The sequence below is a fragment of the Salvelinus fontinalis genome, chromosome 5 (assembly GCF_029448725.1).
Source record: "Salvelinus fontinalis isolate EN_2023a chromosome 5, ASM2944872v1, whole genome shotgun sequence".
Taxonomy (NCBI): domain Eukaryota; kingdom Metazoa; phylum Chordata; class Actinopteri; order Salmoniformes; family Salmonidae; genus Salvelinus; species Salvelinus fontinalis.
Genome location: NC_074669.1, coordinates 11,849,097 through 11,872,350, shown reverse-complemented (window position 1 = coordinate 11,872,350; position 23,254 = coordinate 11,849,097). Strand labels below are relative to the sequence as shown.

Sequence of the window (23,254 nt, the reverse complement as noted above, 5' to 3'; positions counted from 1 at the left end):
TTGGACTGTAGAGCAGACACAATGGCACGCAGCGACGAGAAGTTCTTAAGCATGCGACACTCCTCAGCGATGTCTATCCAGCGCTTGATGACCCGTGCCCTGAGGTGTGGGCGGATCTGTTGTCGGTGCAGTATGGTTCTGACCACACATGCTGCCACAGCGTTGAACTGGGTGATGGTGGCACGGATGGTGGGAGCACTGTGCTTGTTCTGTTTCTTATCCCTCTGGGACCAGATGGAGCCCAGGCAGTGGTGAGGAATCACCTTCTTGAACAACAACTGGAAACAGACAAACAATGAGACGATTAGTATTAAAACAACGTATACTTATCCTGCATGGTTCCAATCCCACCAGTAACAGTCTCCTCAGCCTCTCAATGTAGAGCAGTAGTGTTCTTCAACCATGGTTCTGGAGAGCCACAGTCTGTACACACTTTGTCCCAGCTCAACACTTACACGTGACTTCATCAAAATCATGTTGATTATTGAACCAGGTGTTATAGCACTATGGCTGGGACAAAAGCCTGCACACACTAGGTCCCACCAGGACCAGACGCTGTCAGCTCCTGCTGTACACTCTAGCCACCATCGGCCCCCAGCCCAGTACCAGACATACTTGTCTAGCAGCAGCTGCAGCACGGTGTGCGTGCTGGCGACTGTGCGGTATGTGGACAGGAAGATGCTGGTGTAGGCAAGCTTATTGTCCCTGAATGCCATCAGTTGGGTCTGCACCAGCCGCTCCAACGTTCCTTCCCAGATCTTTACAGCTGGTTTCCTTTCTTTCACAACCCTCCACCTGCGACGGGACAAGATGGAAAGAACCACGGATAGGTGTTGAGACAACGACACCCTATATTTAATTCTTAAGCCGATTTGGGAGAGAACTTGCTGCTACAACAAGAAACAATCCAATTCTAATCACGGAACAGAGCGCCCCTCATTGAGCCTGTCCTCTGGCTCAAAGAGGGAGGCAAAGAGGACAGCAGACTCCGTCCAACTCACCAGCTCTTTACTCTGTCAGCACTGCTCTCTGGCAAACATCTAGCCACTGGAAATGTACTGACAGTCGAGTACAAAAAATATACATTCACACAGTATTTGCATAGATTTTCTAGTCAGATGGCACTCTGAGAAGTGCCACAACAGTAAACAAAGCACCAGTGTGGCTCACCGTTTACATCATCTTGCTTTCCACTAAACAAATAAGATTACAAGTCAACAACAGAAAACAAACCACCACACAGACAATAGCTAGGTTTCCATCCAACTTTCATGCAAATATTCTAAAATCCACAAACATTTTCCCACCAGACATGTTGCCGTCAAATTTATTTGTTGCAGATTAAAAGCTGTGCACATAAAAATAACTAGCTAAATGGGTTTCAATCGCATTTAACTCTACTGATGGTTTTGTCAAAAACAATGTTGGGTCATGTGCCCACTCTGGTCATGGCAGGTACACGCTAGCCAACAGCTTGCTGATAATGGGTATAGCCTACATGTGATTATTATAGACATTATTATTTGTCAATCGGCAGCCAAGCATCAATCATCATGTCAACAGAATAAGACCCTCGATATTTATTGGAAAGGAGCACCAAGCTCATCACCTTCACCACCCTGTGAAGTTCATCGTTTATTTCAACTGTAGCCTAATAAACTGCATGGTTTCCTGAGTCGTAGTGGGAGGACCACACACCGCGTCATCGCTTGACTCTTGGAAAGTTCACAAATTTGCTGTTTACATCAGGCCAGTCGTGATATTTTTTTATCCAACGTTTACTTTACTTGCATAAACAAAAAAGGTTAGACAGAAACCTGGTTAGTCTTGCTTTCACTGGCTTACTCATATACATAACTCCCACTCAGGAACTGGATAATGCTCCAATGTTCTGAGCACAAATTGCATCTCCTTGCTTGTGGTTAGCTAGATGAAAGTTTCATCATCCAATTATTTCAGAGCTACAGAAGTGCAAGTTTCACCATTGCACAGATTGTGGTGATACATTGGCACAAGAATTATTAGAATATGGCAAATATTAGGAAATTATTGCATTCTAGCCATGCTGGCCAGCCTACCTGAGACATGAAACCAATAGGTTGGAGGGGATAATGGCTGTTGCCAATTTATTAAATGCACATTTAGCCAAAATGGGTAATGGAAAGACTTCTCCACCTACATTTTTATTCGACATTCCAGGTCTTCGCAAAACATATATTTTTTAGCTGTGACGTCATTACATCCAGCTGTTAATATAGTTACAGTTCAACGGAAATGTACCGCAGCAGGCAATTGTTGCATCAATTTTCTATGCAAACATTCTACATGTCGAAGAAAAAAAAACAAAGTCTGGTTTATTTTCTCATCCATAGACTTCATTTAGCTGCAAGACAATAACACAAAAAGGCAAATAAACAAAACCTTTTTGGGTGAACTCAGTTGAGGTCTCCATTTACTGTTGAGAATTAGAATATAATACAGAAGGTGTACTTTCAAATTTTGGTTGCGCAACAGCAATCACTCAATTAGCCCATGTCAGCAAAACATTTCTAGATTGGTAAATTAGTCTAGCCGCCAGCTAGCTAAACCTGTAGTGAGTATGGTCGAAAAACCGACCAAGGTGGGCCCCACTGATAATCAGTTATGTTAAAAACCGAAAAACATTTGCCTCTATTCTATGGCAAAATGTTTAGAACTGTAGGAAATGAACTGTAAAACTGCTAATTTCTCTCCGCCCCATGGCAAAACGCGCCAAATTGCAGGGGACAAAACGAACTTCAATTTGTTCTCCCCATTTTTCATGAGGGTGGGCCGGTAAATGTTTTGATCGCATGGTGGGGCGCATGTGGGTAAACAGACCCACGAGCCACTGCAGGCCCCACATGAGTTCTGATTTTTTTGTTGGTCCCCACTGCTATCAAAGTTGCCCCTCCCTAGTCTAGAGGGTGTATTAACGAGTGTCGAATTTGGTCAACAATTTTACTAATTTGCTACCTACGTGAAGCTTATTTAATCGAATAGAAGTTTAATAATGGTTAGGTTTTACGAATACACCAATGCGGACGCACGTAGCATTTTGGAAACTATGAAAAAACGACTATCGGAGATGTGCCAGTTCACATGAGTATGTGGTCACTAATTGGCTAGAATGGCCCCAATTGATCTCGCCTCCCATCTTTTGATTATTTATTTCCATTTTTAGAGCAGTAACTCGACTAGCTTGTCAATATAATAAAATAATTTAACTCAATGTTATAATGTACCCCTCTATTCCATTAATTCAATTCGAGGGGCTTTATTGGCATGGGAAACATGTGTTAACATTGCCAAAGCAAGTGAGGTAGATAATATACAAAAGTGAAATAAACAAAAATTAACAGTAAACATTACACATACAGAAGTTTCAAAACAATAAAGACATTACAAATGTCATATATATATATGACATTATCTGCTACATCCCCAAGCCTAATAGCCCCTCTCCTCCAGACTCTAAAGATGCCTCTTAAAACGCTAAATAACCTGCAGCACAGAAAAAAGTAACTTTTTTACCATCTTAATTTTTCAGGTGAATCTCATGACCAGCGATTTATGATCCGAGGACTGCATCAGAACACGGTAAGTCTACCCAGTGCATAAATGTTTCCAGTCCCCAGCCACATGGTCCTGCTCTGTAAAATATTTTCTCCTCCACTACACAAACAATCTGTCATTAATCTGTCTGCGTTGTCCCCACTTGGTTTCAAATCTTCTTGTTCTTCTTCTGTGGATTTTATATGGCGGTTGGCAACCAACTTTAAGGCGCATTACCGCCACCAACTGGACTGGAAGGTAGATCATTGTCAAGGAAGGCAGAGAGGAAGGGAAGCGGGAGGGTTATCTCGGCCAACAATGTCTTCTCCAGCAGGTGGCCTTTTTTTTCGCTTACCGAGCTTGAGGTTTTTTACGAGGTTTATTTGGTCAAATATAAGTTTTGTAATGCTTAGGTTGTTATGAGTATACCGATTTATAAGTAGGACAAGTGACATCCCAGCAACTTTGATAAAAAACACTTTATATCGGAGTTGTGCCAGTTAGTTCTATAGGGAATCCTTGGGACATCCCTAACCTTAACCCTTACAGACACGTAACCATTTTACATTTCAACATCGATAGAGCCCCACAGTGCTGGTGTCATAATACCCATAAAACCTAGCGGTCAAACAGGGAAACGGTTGTTGTTTTTTCCACCATTCATTTTTCTCATAGGGAATTTTAGAAACAATTAAAATAAGGGCTGTGTTTCATGTAGGTTACCCTGGTGGAAAAACGATTGGAACCATTTCTGTTTGACCACTAGGTTTAATGGGTATTATGACACCTCCACTGTGGGGCTCTATAGAAGTTGAGACAAAAATGGTTAAGGTAACATTAGGGATTAAGGTTAGGGACATCTCAAAGTTCCTGTATAGCCAGCATAAACTAGTAGCTAGCTGGGAAGGGCTTATGATGACTGACTGAACTGAATCCATTTAGTCTCCACTCGACTCTCAGCTGTGTGACATACATCATCAATTTGGGCACCAGTCATGGCCATATAACCTCTCCTGAAGCACACGGTAAGAATAGTGACATTTTTCTGTTTTGATGTTAAGTTTATGGAACTGTCATAAATAATGCACTGTGCCAAATGGTGATGTAAATGTGCATAATACAGTATGTACTGCATTGAAATACATAAAGTTGCCAAATATTTTTCAGTTTTGTAATTAAGTCATTTTTTGTTATTGTCCTGCTATACCAACTATAGCAAGCTAAAGTAGGACAGCATGGAGTAGCTAAAGTGGGACAGTCTTATTTATAGGATTTTCCTATGGAGGAAAGGGATCCAGTTTATATTAGGGACCCCCTGTACTTAGGTTAGGCAGGGCTCTGGTTCTTATGGTACTGTAGTACTGTTATTTGAGTGAATTCAGAAAAAGTGGGACACTTTTTGCATTTCTGTTTTCTGTAAACCCTCTTCAGACATCCAACGTATTAGCCCAACACATAATACATTTCTGAAATCCTCAGATGTTTCCTAATCACACAAAATGTAATTGTCATTGGGGTACAATAATAATGGTGTCCCAGTCTACCAAATGCGAACTGAAAATATGGTTTTGACTCAATATACACAAATGGGTGTCATGCCTGATTTTTTTGCAATTAGGAAACATCTTGAGGATTTCAGAAATGTATCATGTGTTGGGCTAATATGTTGGATATATGTTGAATGAGGTTACAGAAGACAGAAATGCAAAATGTGTCCCACTACTTCCGAATTCACCCTACATAATTAAATTCTAGGTCACCTGAAGATTTTCTCAGCAGTTCACTTAAGCTTTGTTCTTCAACACCATTATTCCTTAAATCTACACTGAACAAAAATAAACACAACATGCAACAATTTCCTAAATTTGACAGAGACAGTGAGGAAATCAGTCGATTGAAATAAATTAATTAGGCCCTAGTCTATGTATTTCACATGACTGGGAATACAGATATGCATCTATTGGTCACAGATACCTTAAAAAGGTGGGGGCATGGATCAGAAACCAGTCAGTACCTGGTGTGACCACCATTTATCTCATGCAGTGCAACAAATTTCCTTTGCATAGTTGATCAGGCTGTTGATTGTGGCCTGTGGAATGTTGTCCAATCCTCTTCAATGGCTGTGCGAAGTTTCTGGATATTGGTGGGAACACGCTGTCGTACACATTGATCCAGAACATCCCAAATGTGCTCAATGGGTGACATGTCTGGTGAGTATGCAGGCCATGGAAGAACTGGGACATTTTCAACTTCTAGAAATTGTGTACTGATCCATGCGACATGGGCAGTGAATTTATCATGCTGAAACGTAATGGCGGCGGATGAATGCCATGACAACAGGCCTCATGATCTCGTCACGACATCTCTGTGCATTTAAATTGCCATTGATAAAATGTAATTGTGTTCGTTGTCCGTAGCTAAGCCTGCCCATACCATAACCTGACCGCCACCATGGGCACTCTTCACAATGTTGACATAACCAAACCTTACATGCTGTCTGCCATCTGCCCGGTACAGTTGAAACCGGGATTCATATGCTGGAGAAGTGTGTTCTTCACGGGTCAGTGGCCATCGAAGGTGAGCATTTGCCCACTGAAGTCGGTTACGATGCCGAACTGGAGTCAGGTCAAGACCCGGTGAGGACGAAGATTATGCAGATGAGATTCCCTGAGACTGTTTCTGACAGTTTGTGCACAAATTCTTTGGCTGTTCAAACCCAGTTTCATCAACTGTCCAGGTGGCTGGTCTCTGATGATATCACAGGTGAAGAAGCCAGATGTGGAAGTCCTGGGCTGGCGTGGTTACACGTGGTCTGTGGTTGTGAAGCCGGTTTGACGTACTGTCAAATTCTCTAAAATTACGTTGGAGGCAGCTTATGGTAAAGAAATTAACTTTCAATTATCTGGCAACAGATCTAGTGGACATTCCTGCAGTCAGCATGCCAATTACACACTCCCCCAACTTGAGACATTTGTGGCATTGTTGTGTGATAAAACTGCACGTTTTAGAGTGGCCTTTTGTCCCCAGCACAAGGTGCACCTGTGTAATGAACTTGTTTAATCAGCTTCTTGATATGCCACACCTGTCAGGTGGATGGATTATCTTGGTAAGAATAAATGCTCACTAACAGGGATGTAAACTAATTTGTGCACAGAATGAGAAATACGCTTTTTGTGCATATGGAACATTTCTGGGTTTTATTTCAGCTCATGAACACAGGACCAACACTGCATGTTGTGTTTTATCTTTTTTTTTTGTGTAATAACAATCTCTCCCTTTAACCCTCCCATATTGCTCGCACTGAAATAGAATGTGTTCCATTGTCTCCACCTACCAATTTCCATGTACTGTTGAGCATTGTGTGGCCCAGTCACAGCCATGTGATTACACTTTCCTACCTTCTCTCTCAAACCGAGGACCTCCCCGCCCCCACCTTTTTCTGGATATTATACAGGCGTCTTCCCTTTCCCACCCTGTTCCACACCTCTTACCATTTGTTTTTAACCACTGTTTATCAACCATTTGGCTTCTGCTTTACTGATTGATCATTTCATTTCAACATTAGGATGTTTGAGAGCCTGCTCGGTGAGAACATCCACCTCCTTATTCATCTCTACTCCCACATGAGCTAGTATCCATTTGTCCCACCCTATACAAGAACTGCAAAACCTCATACAATACATCTTGTCTGCTTTTAGACACAAATTAATTTAAGCTCATCAGTGCTGCACAGGAGTCAGAGTAGATAGCTAACCAGAAGCTACTCCGATAGCTAGCCAGAAGCTAATCTGTAGCTGCCCCGAAATTAGCCGGTTTGCTGGCTAGCGTTGGTGTTTCAGCTGCCCACGTTTTGCGGTCATCAGCTACTCCTTTAGCTCGATAATCTACCGGCACTTTTGTGCAACGCGACTCGGACCGGAGCATTCCGGGACTTTTTTTCTCTCAGTTTCCCCGGATTCCAACCGCAGGCTCTGGACACTTGCACCTTGATTTCGCAGCTAGCTAGCTGCATACCGTGTGACTATTGGCTTACGTCGACCCCGGAGCAAACTCAAATCATGCTGGAGCTAGCCAGCTGAAGAGTTCCATCACCATCCGGACCCGTTTCTTTTGTTGCTGCTGCAGATACGGAACCCCACCGGGCCTTCACGACTGACTGCCGACGTTATCTGCCCGAGGGATTTATCCAACCGGCACCTCCGTCCCGACGTTACCTGAACGCTCATCTGAGGCCCGCTAATCGTTAGCTGTCTTATCGGCTGCTATCTGAACAAAACCCCACTACACGGAACCTACCGACGGAAACGCACGAGGTATCTACAAACAGACCTCCATCCTATGCTGCTACCGATAGCCATATACCCGGCCAGCTGTCTGGATCGCCACGACCCCAACCAACCTCTACTCACTGGACCCTTATTGATCACTCGATTAAGCATGCCTCTCCTTAATGTAAATATGCTTTGTCCATTGCTGTTCTGGTTAGTGTTTATTGGCTTATTTCACTGTAGAGATTCTAGCCCTGCTCTCTATACCCAATATATCTATATCCAACCTCTCAGTTCCACCACCCACATATGCGATGACATCACCTGGTTTCAATGTTTCTAGAGACAAGATCTCTCTCATCATCACTCAATACCTAGGTTTACCTCCACTGTATTCACATCCTACCATACCTTTGTCTGTACATTATTCCTTTAAACTATTTTATCGCCCCCAGAAACTTCCTTTTACTCTCTGCTCTAGTAGCTCTAGGCGACCAATTCTCATAGCTTTTAGCCGTACCCTTATCGTACTTCTCCTCTATTCCTCTGGTGATGTAGAGGTGAATCCAGGCCCTGCAGTACCTGGCTCCACTCCTATTCCCCAGGCGCTCTCTTTTGATGACTTCTGTAACCGTAATAGCCTTGGCTTCATGCATGTTAACATTAGAAGCCTCCTCCCTAAGTTTGTTTTGTTCACTGCTTTAGCACACTCTACCAACCCGGATGTTTTAGCCGTGTCTGAATCCTGGCTTAGAAAGACCACCAAAAATTCAGACATTTTTATCCCCAATTACAATATTTTCAGACAAGATAGAACGGCCAAAGGGGGCGGTGTTGCAATCTACTGCAAAGACTGCCTGCAGAGTTCTGTTATACTATCCAGGTCTGTTCCCAAACAATTTGAACTTCTACTTTTAAAAATCCACCTCTCTAAAAACAAGTCTCTCACCGTTGCCGCCTGCTATAGACCACCCTCTGCTCCCAGCTGTGCTCTGGACACTATATGTGAACTGATTGCCCCCCATCTATCTTCAGAGCTCGTGCTGCTAGGCGACCTAAATTTGAACATGCTCAACACCCCAGCCACCCTACAATCTAAGCTTGATGCCCTCAATCTCACACAAATTATCAATGAACCTACCAGGTACCACCCCAATTCCGTAAACACGGGTACCCTCATAGATATCATCCTAACAAACTTGCCCTCCAAATACACCTCTGCTGTTTTCAACCAAGATCTCAGCGATCACTGCCTCATTGCCTGCATCCGTAATGGGTCAGCGGTCAAACGACCTCCACTCATCACTGTCAAACGCTCCCTGAAACACTTCAGCGAGCAGGCCTTCCTAATCGACCTGGTCGGGGTATCCTGGAAGGATATTGATCTCATCCCGTCAGTAGAGGATGCCTGGTCATTTTTTTTAAATGCCTTCCTCACCATCTTGAATAAGCATGCCCCATTCAAGAAATTTAGAACCAGGAACAGATATAGCCCTTGGTTCTCTCCTGACCTGACTGCCCTTAACCAACAGAAAAACATCCTATGGCGTTCTGCATTAGCATCGAACAGCCCCCGTGATATGCAACTTTTCAGGGAAGCCAGAAACCAATATACACAGGCAGTTAGAACAGCCAAGGCTAGCTTTTTCAAGCAGAAATTTGCTTCCTGCAACACAAATTCAAAAAAGTTCTGGGACACCGTAAAGTCCATGGAGAATAAGAACACCTCCTCCCAGCTTCCAACCGCTCTGAAGATAGGAAACACTGTCACCACCAACAAATCCACTATAATTGAGAATTTCAATAAGCATTTTTCTACGGCTGGCCATGCTTTCCACCTGGCTACCCCTACCCCGGACAACAGCACTGCCCTCCCCTCTGCTACTCGCCCAAGCCTTCCCCATTTCTCTTTCTCCCAAATACAGTCAGCTGATGTTCTTAATGAGCTGCAAAATCTGGACCCTTACAAATCAGCCCGGCTAGATAATCTGGACCCTTTCTTTCTAAAACTATCTGCTGAAATTGTTGCCACCCCTATTACTAGCCTCTTCAACCTCTCTTTCGTGTCGTCTGAGATCCCCAAAGATTGGAAAGCAGCTGCGGTTATCCCCCTCTTCAAAGGGGGGGACACCCTTGACCCTAACTGCTACAGACCTATATCTATCCTACCCTGCCTTTCTAAGGTCTTCGAAAGCCAAGTCAACAAACAGATTACCGACCATTTCGAATCACACCACACCTTCTCCGCTATGCAATCTGGTTTCAGAGCTGGTCATGGGTGCACCTCAGCCACGCTCAAGGTCATAAACGATATCGTAACCGCCATCGATAGGAAACAATACTGTGCAGCCATATTCATTGACCTGGCCAAGGCTTTTTGACTCTGTCAATCACCACATCCTCATTGGCAGACTCGACAGCCTTGGTTTCTCTAATGATTGCCTCGCCTGGTTCACCAACTACTTCTCTGATAGAGTTCAGTGTGTCAAATCGGAGGGTCTGTTGTCCGGGCCTCTGGCAGTCTCTATGGGGGTGCCACAGGGTTCAATTCTTGGACCGACTCTCTTCTCTGTTTACATCAATGATGTCGCTCTTGCTGCTGGTGATTCTCTGATCCACCTCTACGCAGACGACACTATTCGGTATACTTCTGGCCCTTCTTTTGACACTGTGTTAACAACCCTCCAGGCAAGCTTCAATGCCATACAACTCTCCTTCCGTGGCCTCCAACTGCTCTTAAATACAAGTAAAACCAAATGCATGCTCTTCAACCGATCGCTGCCTGCTCCTGCCCGCCTGTCCAACATCACTACTTTGGACGGCTCTGACTTAGAATATGTGGACAACTACAAATACCTAGATGTCTGGTTAGACTGTAAACTCTCCTTCCAGACCCACATCAAACATCTCCAATCCAAAGTCAAATCTAGAATTGGCTTCCTATTCCGCAACAAAGCATCCTTTACTCATGCTGCCAAACATACCCTTGTAAAACTGACCATCCTACCAATCCTCGACTTCGGTGATGTCATTTACAAAATAGCCTCCAAAACCCTACTCAATAAATTGGATGCAGTCTATCACAGTGCCATCCGTTTTGTCACCAAAGCCCCATATACTACCCACCACTGCGACCTGTACACTCTCGTTGGCTGGCCCTCGCTTCATACTCGTCGCCAAACCCACTGGTTCCAGGTCATCTACAAGACCCTGCTAGGTAAAGTCCCCCCTTATCTCAGCTCGCTGGTCACCATAGCAGCACCTACCTGTAGCACGCGCTCCAGCAGGTATATCTCTCTAGTCACCCCCAAAACCAATTCTTCCTTTGGACGCCTCTCCTTCCAGTTCTCTGCTGCCAATGACTGGAACGAACTACAAAAATCTCTGAAACTGGAAACACCTATCTCCCTCACTAGCTTTAAGCACCAGCTGTCAGAGCAGCTCATAGATTACTGCACCTGTACATAACCCATCTACAATTTAGCCCAAACAACTACCTCTTTACCTACTGTATTTATTTATTAATTTATTTTGCTCCTTTGCACCCCATTATTTCTGTCTCTACTTTGCACTTTCTTCCAATGCAAACCAACCATTCCAGTGTTTTTTTTAGTTTTTATTTTACTTGCTGTGTTGTACTCACTTCGCCTCCATGGCCTTTTTATATTTTTATTTATTTATACATATATCTGTTTGCCTTCACCTCCCTTATCTCACCTCACTTGCTCACATTGTATACAGACTTATTTTTTTTCACTATATTATTGACTATATGTTTGTTTTACTCCATGTGTTGTTGTATGTGTCGAACTGCTTTGCTTTATCTTGGCCAGGTCGCAATTGTAAATGAGAACGTGTTCTCAATTTGCCTACCTGGTTAAATAAAGGTTAAATAAATAAAATAAAAAAATAAGATGACTACCTTGTCTGGTCTCACCTCCTCCATCCACTCAACAGTCAAGAGTATGGCCAGCAACTCCATTGCTCTTTTTGTCACTGCCACCTTAAACTCAGGAACACTAAAAGCTGCAACGGTCATCCCTGTTTTAGGGTCCTTAGATCCATCTGTGAATATATTCAAGCAAGCATAGTACTGTGTTAATTGTTCACTTACAAAATGTACTTGATCTACTCCTTCCTCTCAAGCAACCCTAAGTCTGTCATTAGCTGAGGGAGGAACCAAGGTGGGATAGCAGGAAAAACCACAGAGGGGCTGAACTCCTTCCCAAACAGCCCCATCTCTCTCGCATTGCCATTACCTATCCTCAGTCTCAAATCTTACTCCTCCTCTTATCTCCCTTCTGCCTCTTCATGTGTTGCTGTTGAATGGCTGAGCTCTGCAGTCGTGGTCCTCCCCATTACCCCTACTCTTTCCACTTTCTTTAAATGTTTCATTTTCAGGGAGAAAATGAAAGATACAATCTGACATATATTATAACGTGTACGATGGGAAGCAAGTACAGGGAGTGCAAATGTAATAATAAATAGTACAAAAAGCATACAGACATGAAACAGAGTCAATAACACCTGAGGCAAGAACCAAGGGGAGTGACAGATATAGGGAGGTAATCAGGAAGGCGATGGAGTCAAGGTGAGTGTCATGAGGCGCAGGTGTGCGTAACGATGGTGACAGGTGTACATAATGATGAGACAACTGGCGACGTCGAGCGCCGGAGAGGGGGAGCAGGAGCATATATTTAGAGAAATTTAACATAACAGTTTAGCGCCATCGAGCATTCTGTGAAAATTACGCTTGAATGTTTGTGCGTAAATCCTAAGCCAGATTGTCCTAACAGAGTGAGTGAATGCAAGGAAGGCTGGCGATGCAGTCACTACTGTGTATTGTTTGTGAATAGTGTATGTGTGGGAGAGTAGTCAACAACTGTTCCACTGTGTATGTATTTGCACACGTAGTCAACCACTTGTGTGAGTCAGTGGAGAGATTGAAATCAGAAGGTGGTTTAAATATTTGGAGAGTTTTATGAAGCTATTAGGATGATCGATAGTAGTATGCCTCACATAAAAACTTCAGCCACACAATGCACTGAGTGAGCCATATACTGTACTAATAGTACTAGGCTGCTAGAGGACAATGGGAGCCCTGTGAGGGGTTTCTCTCTGTGGGAGAGTAGGCTGGTCATGCCGTGGCCCATGTCCTTTGACTCTCATACACTGGCCCATGCAACACACGTCACACAGCATCACACACAACGTCCCACACCGTGTTAGTCGGTGCCCACACACGTACAGGCCAGCCATGGTGTCGCTGCCCCCCAAACAGCTCAGTCCAGGGTGGCTGCAAATGGGTCCGGAGGCTGCCTGCCTGGAGGGTCAAGAGTCCAGGGAAGCCCTGTGTACCCTGTCTGGAGGCAAGTTCCCAGGCTGGCCTGACCCACCATCCTCATCAGTCTCCATAGGTCTGGGAAGCATCGACAGGCAGTGGGATAGGTTGTGACCCCTGGCTCTCCCCTGGGGACAGTTGTGTTGCTCTCAGAGGGGAATGATGTCATCCTTCTGCTCACAACACTTCTTCTGTCAAAGTGAAAGACACGGCCCAGATCAACTGGACCAATGAGAATACGTCTTCCATTTCACAAGAGTTGGTTTGGGATGCAGAGGGCTGTTCAATGGCCCAATCGATGCAGTTTGGCGCTGCAGTGTTCAGATGAAGTAAGAGACTGTTTGTGCTGCGTCTGCTGCTTGGGGATGATAAAGCCATCTATATGATTGATTGACAGTACTAAGATCCTACTGCTGCACCAACAGATATTATAGTCCAGAGCAGTCTGTGGAAAAGGAAGTTTGTTTGTCTGAGTGGCGCTGATCTTCCTGAGATCTGATACGTTAAATACACAGCACAGACTGGATACTGCACAGAGGGGTCAGCTCTCCCCCGGTTTGACCCCTGGACACCCAGCCTCCAGCCTTCCCTCTTGGGAACCACATCACTCTCCCACCATCCTCCCCTCTGGCTCCCTGCCACAGAATCAGGACAGGGATCAGCAGCGTGGAGTGGAGCGGGACAAAAACAGGAGAAGCGCAGTGCTGTTATTGCTCCACTGTGGGGGAAAAGGCACATTCCAGGAAATCTCCCACTTCCTGCCTGCAGCCTCTGGACTCCACAGCGCCTGCTGTTCTCATACCTGACTGGCTGGGCTAGAGACATAAAAACTCAGGTAGGATGGGACAGGACAAGAGATGAAAGGACAGGAGAGGAACGGAGAGGAATCATAAATCCCTACATCAAGGGGACAGAACAGCAGCAGCTCACTCCCTCACAGAGTAGATAAGAAAGGAAACACTCAGTACAGCACTATAGGGATCTAACTATAGCCTTATGAGAGCCAACAGGGTTTTACAGATCAGACAGTCAGACTGTGTGATATGGTTTGAAGCTGCTCTGTTTAAGTGAAGAGGATTAAGAGGTCCATGTCACAGAAAGTCTACTGTACTGTTGGAGAACAGGTTGTTTAGTGGGTGTTATCAGAGCTCTGTGTCTGTGTGTGTGTGTGTGTGTGTGTGTGTGTGTGTGTGTGTGTGTGTGTGTGTGTGTGTGTGTCATAGAGTTCACAGCATGGTCGGGAGCGCATAGAGAAGAGCAAAAAGGCAGAAGAGAAGAAGCCCAAAACAATAACAGAATCATCAGTTTAAAAAAACTTAGGGGCTGATCCGGGAGACAACGGGCACGAGTAAAGAGCTGTAGGAGCCAGGGGATAAGGTTGAGCCACCATAGGTCTATCTGGCAAGAACAAAGTCCCAGATATCTTCAAACAATAACCATCAAGTGCCATGATGAAACTGGCTCTCATGAGGACCGCCACAGGACACAAAACACATCACCAGGCTGTGTAAGGGTTATTTGACCAAGAAGGAGAGTGATGGTGTTGCATCAGATGACCTGGCCTCCACAATCACCCGACCTCAATCCAATTGAGATGTTATGGGATGAGTTGGACTGCAGAGTGAAGGAAAAGCAGCGAACAAGTCCTCAACATATGTGGGTACTCCTTCAAGACTGTTGAAAATCATTCCAGGTGAAGCTGGTTGAGAGAATGCCAAGCGTGTGCAAAGCAGTCATCAAAGGTGGCTACTTTGAAGAATCTAAAATATATTTGAGATTTGAGATTTTCAGTACTAGATTCATTCTCTGATCCTTTGATTGGGTGGACAACATGTCAGTTCATGCTGCAAGAGCTCTGATAGGTTGGAGGACGTCCTTCGGAAGTTGTCATAATTAATGTGTAAATCTATGGATGGAGGTGAGAACCAAGAGCCTCCTAGGTTTTGTATTGAAGTCAATGTACCTAGAGGAGCACAGAAGCTACCTGTCCTCTGGCTACACCCTGGCGCTACCCTACAGAGTGCTGTTGAGGCTACTGTCGACCATCATTGCAAAACTGTGTATTTTAATCAATTATTTGGTGACATGCATAAAACTATACTAAATATATCTAAAAAGGATAACTTTTTTAATGTGTCACTATGTTATTTTTATGAAATTCACTAAGGAGGTTCACTAAATTCACTCCTCCCCTTCCTCTTCTGAGGAGCCTCCACTGGTCTATAATCAGTAGGGGAGATTCCAGATTTACCTGGTTTTAATATAACTGAAAATGCTGTTTGATACAAAGTACTGAATTTAGTGAAATGTGTGTTGTCAATACTTTGTCCCAAAATGTTGAATAGAATTCTATGGGAAAGCCATCCATTCCTGGTGCTTTTCACAGCACAAATTGTTTAATGGTATCTAATACTGTATACATTTTGGGGTGATCTCTGTTTTTAGTGATTATTTTTGTCTAAAGATAATTGCTTCAGAGTTGTTGAGTCTAAGAAAGCTATAGGAGCCATCCTAAATAAGTTCAAGAGTAAAAATTTGCTCAACAAATCACATAATAAGTTGAATCGACTCACTCTGTGTGCAATAATAGTGTTTAACATGATTTTTGAATGACTACCTCATCTCTGTACCCGACATATACATGTATCACTAAGGTCCCTCTGTCGAGCAGTGAATTTTAAACAAAGATTCAACCACAAAGACCAGGGAGGTTCACCAATGCCTCGCAAAGAAGGGCACTTATTAGTAGATGGGTAAAAAAAAGCAGACATTGAATATCCCTTTGAGCATGGTGACGTTGGATGGTGTATCAATACACCCAGTCACTACAAAGATACAGGCGTTCTTCCTAACTCAGTTACCTGAAAGGAAGAAAAAATACTCAGGGATTTCAATGGTGACTTTAAAACAGTTAGAGTTCAATGGCTATGATAGGAGAAAACGGAGGATCGATCAACAACATTGTAGTTACTCCACAATATTAACCTAAATGACAGAGTGAAAAGAAGGAAGCCTGTACATAATAAAAATATTCCAAAACATGCATCCTGTTTGCAATAAGGTAAAACTGTAAAAATTTGGCAAAGAAATTAACTATATGTTATAAATAAAAAGCATTATGTTTGGGGGCAATCCCAATACATCACTGAGTTTTAGGACTCCCATATTGCTCCATGACACATTCAATTTTACAATCAGGAAATTGTCCTAGAAATACCGATCCAGAGTGAATTTTATTGCAATATGCTGTTTTGCACATTTGTAACTCCGTTACAATGTAACCATCTCTTTGGATTATCTGCATTTTCATGAGGAAACATTACATCAAATGATACCATAATTGCTGTTGATAAAGTCAACTAAGTACTTCCCCAGATGATATATTACATAAATGGATTATCACTAAAGAACCTGCATGTTATGCAGGTTTGCATATAACTATCTGTGACTTCATTACCAAGCACTAATTAGAGATTTTCTGCATGAAAGATATATTTAAACAATTACTTGTTAGTATTGCATTAAAGCACTTACAAATACATTATAAAAAATACATAGCATAAAGACTTGGCCCTTATTGTCAAAAATATATGGTTGTTTTATAGGGAAAGGGAAAGGGAAAGGTTGGATACCTTGGCTATGATGGCTATGATCTTTGTCCCTTTGTAACTTTCTCATGAATATCCACATTAATGTAGACATATTCAGAAACATATTCTAACTTACAATAAAAGTGATTCCAAAATGACACAATGCAATATTCAACATTATTTAATCTCGTTTAACCCAGAAGTAAAATCGTGCGTAATTTGGTCAGCTGCGTGATTACCTTCTGTGTTTCATACTTTTTAGGAATTGAGAGTTCCGGCAAAAATGAAGTCCCCACCCTCGCAGAGTTCCGTCAAAAACAAAGTCCCCACCCTCGCAGAGTTCGGCCAAAAACAAAGTCCCCACCCTCGCAGAGTTCGGCCAAAAACAAAGTCCCCACCCTCGCAGAGTTCCGTCAAAAACAAAGTCCCCACCCCTGCAAAAGGAAACATTCAGCTAAAGGCCCTCCATTGTTTCAAAAGCTTACTATTTAGCATTTATGTAACAAATCCAATGCAACTCAATAGTACCTACAGTACCAGTCAAAAGTTTGGACACACCAACTCATTCAAGGGTCTTTCTTTATTTTTACTATTTTCTAATAGTGAAGACATCAAAACTGTGAAATAACACATGGAATCATGTAGTAACCAAAAAAGTGTTAAACAAATCACAATATATTTGATATTTTAGATTCTTCAAAGTAGCCACCCTTTGCCTTGACACCTTTGCACACTCTTGGCATTCTCTCAACCAGCTTCGCCTGGAATACTTTTCCAACAGTTATGAAGGAGTTCCCACATATGTTAATCACTTGTTGGCTGCTTTTCCTTCACTCTGCGGTCCAACTCATCCCAAACCATTTCAATTGGGTTGAGGTTAGGTGATTGTGGAGGCCAGGTCATCTCCACATTCGGGGCGGCAGATATCATAGTGGTTAGAGCTTTGGGCCAGTAACCGAAAGGTTGCTGGAGCGAATCCCAGAGTTGACAAGGTAAAAATCTGTCATTCTGCCCATTAACAAGGCAGTTTAACCCAGTGTTCCCCAGTAGACCGCCATTGTAAATAAGAATTTGTTTTTAACTGACTTGCCAAAATAAAAGTTAAATACATTTAAAAAATATATTATAATAATAATCCATCACTCTCTTTCTTGGTCAAATAGCCCTTAAACAGCCTGGAGGTGTGTTGGATCATTGTCCTGTTGAAAAAATATATATAGTCCCACTAAGCGCAAACATGATTGGATGGTGTATCGCTACACGATGCTGTGGTAGCCATGCTGGTAAAGTGTGCCTTGAATTCTAAATAAATCACAGACAGTGTCACCAGCAAGGCACCCACAGACCATTCCACCTCCTCCTCCATGCTTCACGGTGGGAACCACACATAAGGAGATCACCTACTCTGCGTCTCACAAAGACACGGCGGTTGGAACCAAAAATCTCAAATTTGACTTCATCAGACCAAAGAACAGATTTCCACCAGTCTAATGTCCATTGCTCGTGTATCTTGGCCCAAGCAAGTCTCTTCTTATTATTGGTGTCCTTTAGCAGTGGTTTCTTTGCGGCAATTTTTTATTTTAATGTATTTAACGGTTATTTAACTAGGCAAGTCAGTTAAGAACACATTCTTATTTACAATGACGGCCTACCAAAAGGCCTCCTGTGAGGAAAGGGGCTGGGATTAAAAATATAGGACAAAACACGCATCACAACAAGAGACAACATAACACAGAGACACATAGACAACAACATAGCAAGGTAGCAACACATGACAAAACAGCATGGTAGCAACACAACATGACAACAACATGGTAGCGCCTCCCGGGCGGCGCAGTGGTCTAAGGCACTGCATCGCAGTGCTAGCTGTGCCACCAGAGATTCTGGGTTCGAGCCCAGGCTCTGTCGCAGCCAGCCGCGACCGGGAGGTCCACGGGGAGACGCACAATTGGCACAGCGTCGTCCGGGTTAGGGAGGGTTTGGCAGGGATATCCTTGTCTCATCACGCACTAGCGACTCCTGTGTCGGGCCGGGCGCAGTGCACGCTGACCAGGTTGCCAGGTGTACAGTGTTTCCTCTGACACATTGGTGCGGCTGGCTTCCGGGTTGGATGTGCGTTGTGTCAAGAAGCAGTGCGGCTAGGTTGGGTTGTGTTTCAGAGAATGCATGGCTCTCAACCTTTGCCTCTCCCGAGTCCGTATGGGAGTTGCAGCGATGAGACAAGACTGTAACTACTACCAATTGGATACCACGAAATTGGGGAGAAAAAAGGGGTAAAAAAAACAACAACATGGCAGCAGCACAAAACATGGTACAAACATTATAGGGCACAGACAACAGCACAAAGGGCATTAAGGTAGAGATAACAATACATCACACAAAGCAGCCACAATTGTCAGTAACACTGTCCATGATTAAGTCTTTGAATGAAGAGATTGACAGTTTGAGTGTTTGTTGCAGCTCGTTCCAGTTGATAGCGAACTGAAAAGACTAGCGACCCAGGGATGTGTGTGCTTTGGAGACATTTAACAGAATGTTACTGGCAGAACGGGTGTTGTATATGGAGGATGAGGGCTGCAGTATATATCTCAGATAGGGGGGAGTGAGGCCTAAGAGGGTTTTATGAATAAGCATCAACCAGTGGGTCTTGCGACGGGTATATGGAGATGACCAGTTTACAGAGGAGTATAGAGTGCATTGATGTGTCCTATAAGGAGCATTGGTGGCAAATCTGATGAGTGAATGGTAAAGAGCCTTACCTGCCGATCTATAAATTACGTCTCCGTAATCTAGCATGGGTAGGATGGTCATCTGAATCAGGGTTAGTTTGTCAGCTGGGGTGAAAAAGGAGTGATTACGATAGAGGAAACCAAGTCTAGATTTAACTTTGGCCTGCAGCTTTGATATGTGCTGAGAGAAGGACAGTGTACCGTCTAGCCATACTCCCAAGTACTTGTATGAGGTGACTACCTCAAGCTCTAAACCCTCAGAGGTAGTAATAACACCTGTGGGAAGAGGGGCATTTCTTACCAAACCACATGACCTTTGTTTTGGAGGTGTTCATATCAAGGCTCAGGGCAGAGAAAGCTTGTTGTACACTAAGAAAGCTTTGTTGTAGAGCGTTTAACACAAAATCCGGAGAGGGGCCAGCTGAGTATAAGACTGTTTCATCTGCATATAAATAGCTGAGAGAGCTTTCTACTGCCTGAGCTACATTGTTGGTGTAAATTGAGAAGAGCGTGGTGCCTAGGATCGAGCCTTGGGGTACTCCCTTGATGACAAGCAGTGGCTGGGACAGCAGATGTTCTGACTTTATACACTGCACTCTTTGAGAGAGGTAGTTAGCAAACCATGCCAAAGACACCAATACTTCTTAGCCGGCCCACAAGAGTGGAATAGTCTACCGTATCAAAAGATTTGGCCAAGTCAATAAAAATAGCAGCACAACATTGCTTAAAATCAAGGGCAATGGTGACATCATTGAAGACCTTTAAGGTTGCAGGGACACATCCATAACCTGAGCTGAAACCAGATTGCATACCAGAGAGAATACTATAGTCATCAAGAAAGCCAGTTAGTTGAATATTTACAAGTTTTTCCAACACTTTTGATAAACAGGGCAAAATAGAAATAGGCCTATAACAGTTAGGATCAGCTTGATCTCCCCCTTAAAATAAAGGACTTACTGTGGCTGCCTTCCAAGCAATGGCATCCTCCCCAGAGAGGAGAGACGGGCTTGGCGATGATAGTGGCAGGAACCTTAATTAAAGAAGAAAGGGTCTGAACCATCTGACCCAGATGTTTTTTTGGGGTCAAGTTTAAGCACCTCAGCCTCAGTGACCGCCTGCAGGGAGAAACTTTGTAGCGTGGCAGCGGAAAAAGAGGGAGGAGCATCGGGGATATTCGCATAAAAAGGGGTGGGAGATGAGGAAATGTTGGATGGGCAAAGAGGCATGGCTGAGTCAAATAGGAATCCTGACTTTTAATGAAGTGGTGATTAACGAGCTCAGCCATGTGCTTTTTGTCAGTAACAACCACATCCTCAACATTAAGGGACATGGGCAGCTGTGAGGAGGGGGGTTTATTCTCCAGGGCTTTAACCGTTTTCCAGAACTTCTTGGGGTTAGACCCACAGAGAGAGAACTGCTCCTTAAAGTAACTAACATTGGCCTTCCGGATACCCTGAGTGCACTTATTTCTCATTTGCCTGAACGAGAGCCAGTCAGCCTGAGTATGCGTGTGCCGAGCCTTTCGCCAAATGCAATTCTTGAGGTGGAGAGATGCAAGATCACGGTCGAACCAGGGGCTGAACCTGTTTTTAATTCCCATTTTCTTTATGGGGGCGTGTTTGTTAACAATACCACTGAAAATATCGAAAAGAAGGTTCAAGCGTTGATTGGAGCTGTGAACCCACACTTTTAAATTGATCCATTTTAGGTAATAAGCTTCTAGTGTTAACGTGCAGAAAACCCAGGCTTTTACGAGAGCAGAAATCAGCGAAGCGGATATCAGAGCATATTGATGATTTATGACATTTAAATGTGCATTAGATGGCAACAAGATCATATTGTACAGCAATTTGATCAGATAACATGAATACAAAGCCGGCGAGAGGTGGTTAGAATAGAATAGGAGTCCAAAAGTCTGTGTAACCAATAGAGAGTGCCAAGTGTGGGAACAAACATTGTCTGTCCCACGGTTGGGTAAACAAGAAAGTTCAGTCAACAAAGCATGCAGGAGTCATGAGGCAAATAGCAAAATGCACAATAGAAATGTTTAATATATAACGACTTGCGGATAGCCATTGTAAGTTCAGAGTCACTTGACCCAACAGTGCGTGTGTGCTGGAGGTGAGCGAGAGCTCGGGAGAGAGGGGGGAAAGTGGTGGGGGTACCTGTACCAGACAAAGGGGGAAACAGGCCAGGGCAGACGGTGAACAGATTGCCAGGTGGAATCCAAGCAGTAATGCAACATGCAACAAGAGTAGGTGTCACACCCACTTGGGAGAAGATTTTATTTCTGGAGGCAGATTTCTTGTAGAAAATGCCAGTGGGTTGTCTCTGAACAGCGGGAGGGGGCTTTAAAGGCCTCTGGATTTTGGTGGGGCAGGCTGCGAGAGACTCCTGTTTAGCCCAAAGGCCTCGACACCTCTCACTTCACACCGTGCTAATTGAATTTGTATCTGGTTTGTCCAAGCAAGCCTGGCAGCCTTAACTAGTTAAACAAAGGTAAAACAAATATATGTATATATACAGTGGGGCAAAAATGTATTTAGTCAGCCACCAATTGTGCAAGTTCTCCCACTTAAAAAGATGAGAGAGGCCTGTAATTTTCATCATAGGTACACTTCAACTATGACAGACAAAATTAGAAAAAAAAAATCACGTTGTAGGATTTTTTATGAATTTATTTTCAAATTATGGTGGAAAATAAGTATTTGGTCAATAACAAAAGTTTATCTCAATACTTTGTTATATACCCTTTGTTGGCAATGACAGAGGTCAAACGTTTTCTGTAAGTCTTCACAAGGTTTTCACACACTGTTGCTGGTATTTTGGCCCATTCCTCCATGCAGATCTCCTCTAGAGTAGTGATGTTTTGGGGCTGTTGCTGGGCAACACGGACTTTCAACTCCCTCCAAAGATTTTCTATGGGGTTGAGATCTGGAGACTGGCTAGGCCACTCCAGGACCTTGAAATGCTTCTTACGAAGCCACTCCTTCATTGCCCGGGCGGTGTGTTTGGGATCATTGTCATGCTGAAAGACCCAGCCACGTTTCATCTTCAATGCCCTTGCTGATGGAAGGAGGTTTTCACTCAAAATCTCACGATACATGGCCCCATTCATTCTGTCCTTTACACGGATCAGTCGTCCTGGTCCCTTTGCAGAAAAACAGCCCCAAAGCATGATGTTTCCACCCCCATGCTTCACAGTAGGTATGGTGTTCTTTGGATGCAACTCAGCATTCTTTGTCCTCCAAACACGACAAGTTGAGTTTTTACCAAAAAGTTATATTTTGGTTTCATCTGACATTCTCCCAATCTTCTTCTGGATCATCCAAATGCTCTCTAGCAAACTTCAGACGGGCCTGGACATGTACTGGCTTAAGCAGGGGGACACGTCTGGCACTGCAGGATTTGAGTCCCTGGCGGCGTAGTGTGTTACTGATGGTAGGCTTTGTTACTTTGGTCCCAGCTATCTGCAAGTCATTCACTAGGTCCCCCCGTGTGGTTCTGGGATTTTTGCTCACCGTTCTTGTGATCATTTTGACCCCACGGGGTGAGATCTTGCGTGGAGCCCCAGATCGAGGGAGATTATCAGTGGTCTTGTATGTCTTCCATTTCCTAATAATTGCTCCCACAGTTGATTTCTTCAAACCAAGCTGCTTACCTATTGCAGATTCAGTCTTCCCAGCCTGGTGCAGGTCTACAATTTTGTTTCTGGTGTCCTTTGACAGCTCTTTGGTCTTGGCCATAGTGGAG

At 43.8% G+C, this 23,254-nt stretch overlaps 1 long non-coding RNA gene across 1 annotated transcript; it reads right to left on the bottom strand.

The window, feature by feature from the left end:
- Nucleotides 1-188: 188 nt before the first annotated feature.
- LOC129855113 (uncharacterized) lies at nt 189-3,752 on the bottom strand. The gene is made up of 3 exons (XR_008759425.1): nt 3,553-3,752; nt 616-795; nt 189-278 (listed from the first exon to the last, which is right to left on the bottom strand). It is a non-coding gene; the product is annotated as an uncharacterized LOC129855113 (long non-coding RNA).
- Nucleotides 3,753-23,254: the final 19,502 nt, after the last annotated feature.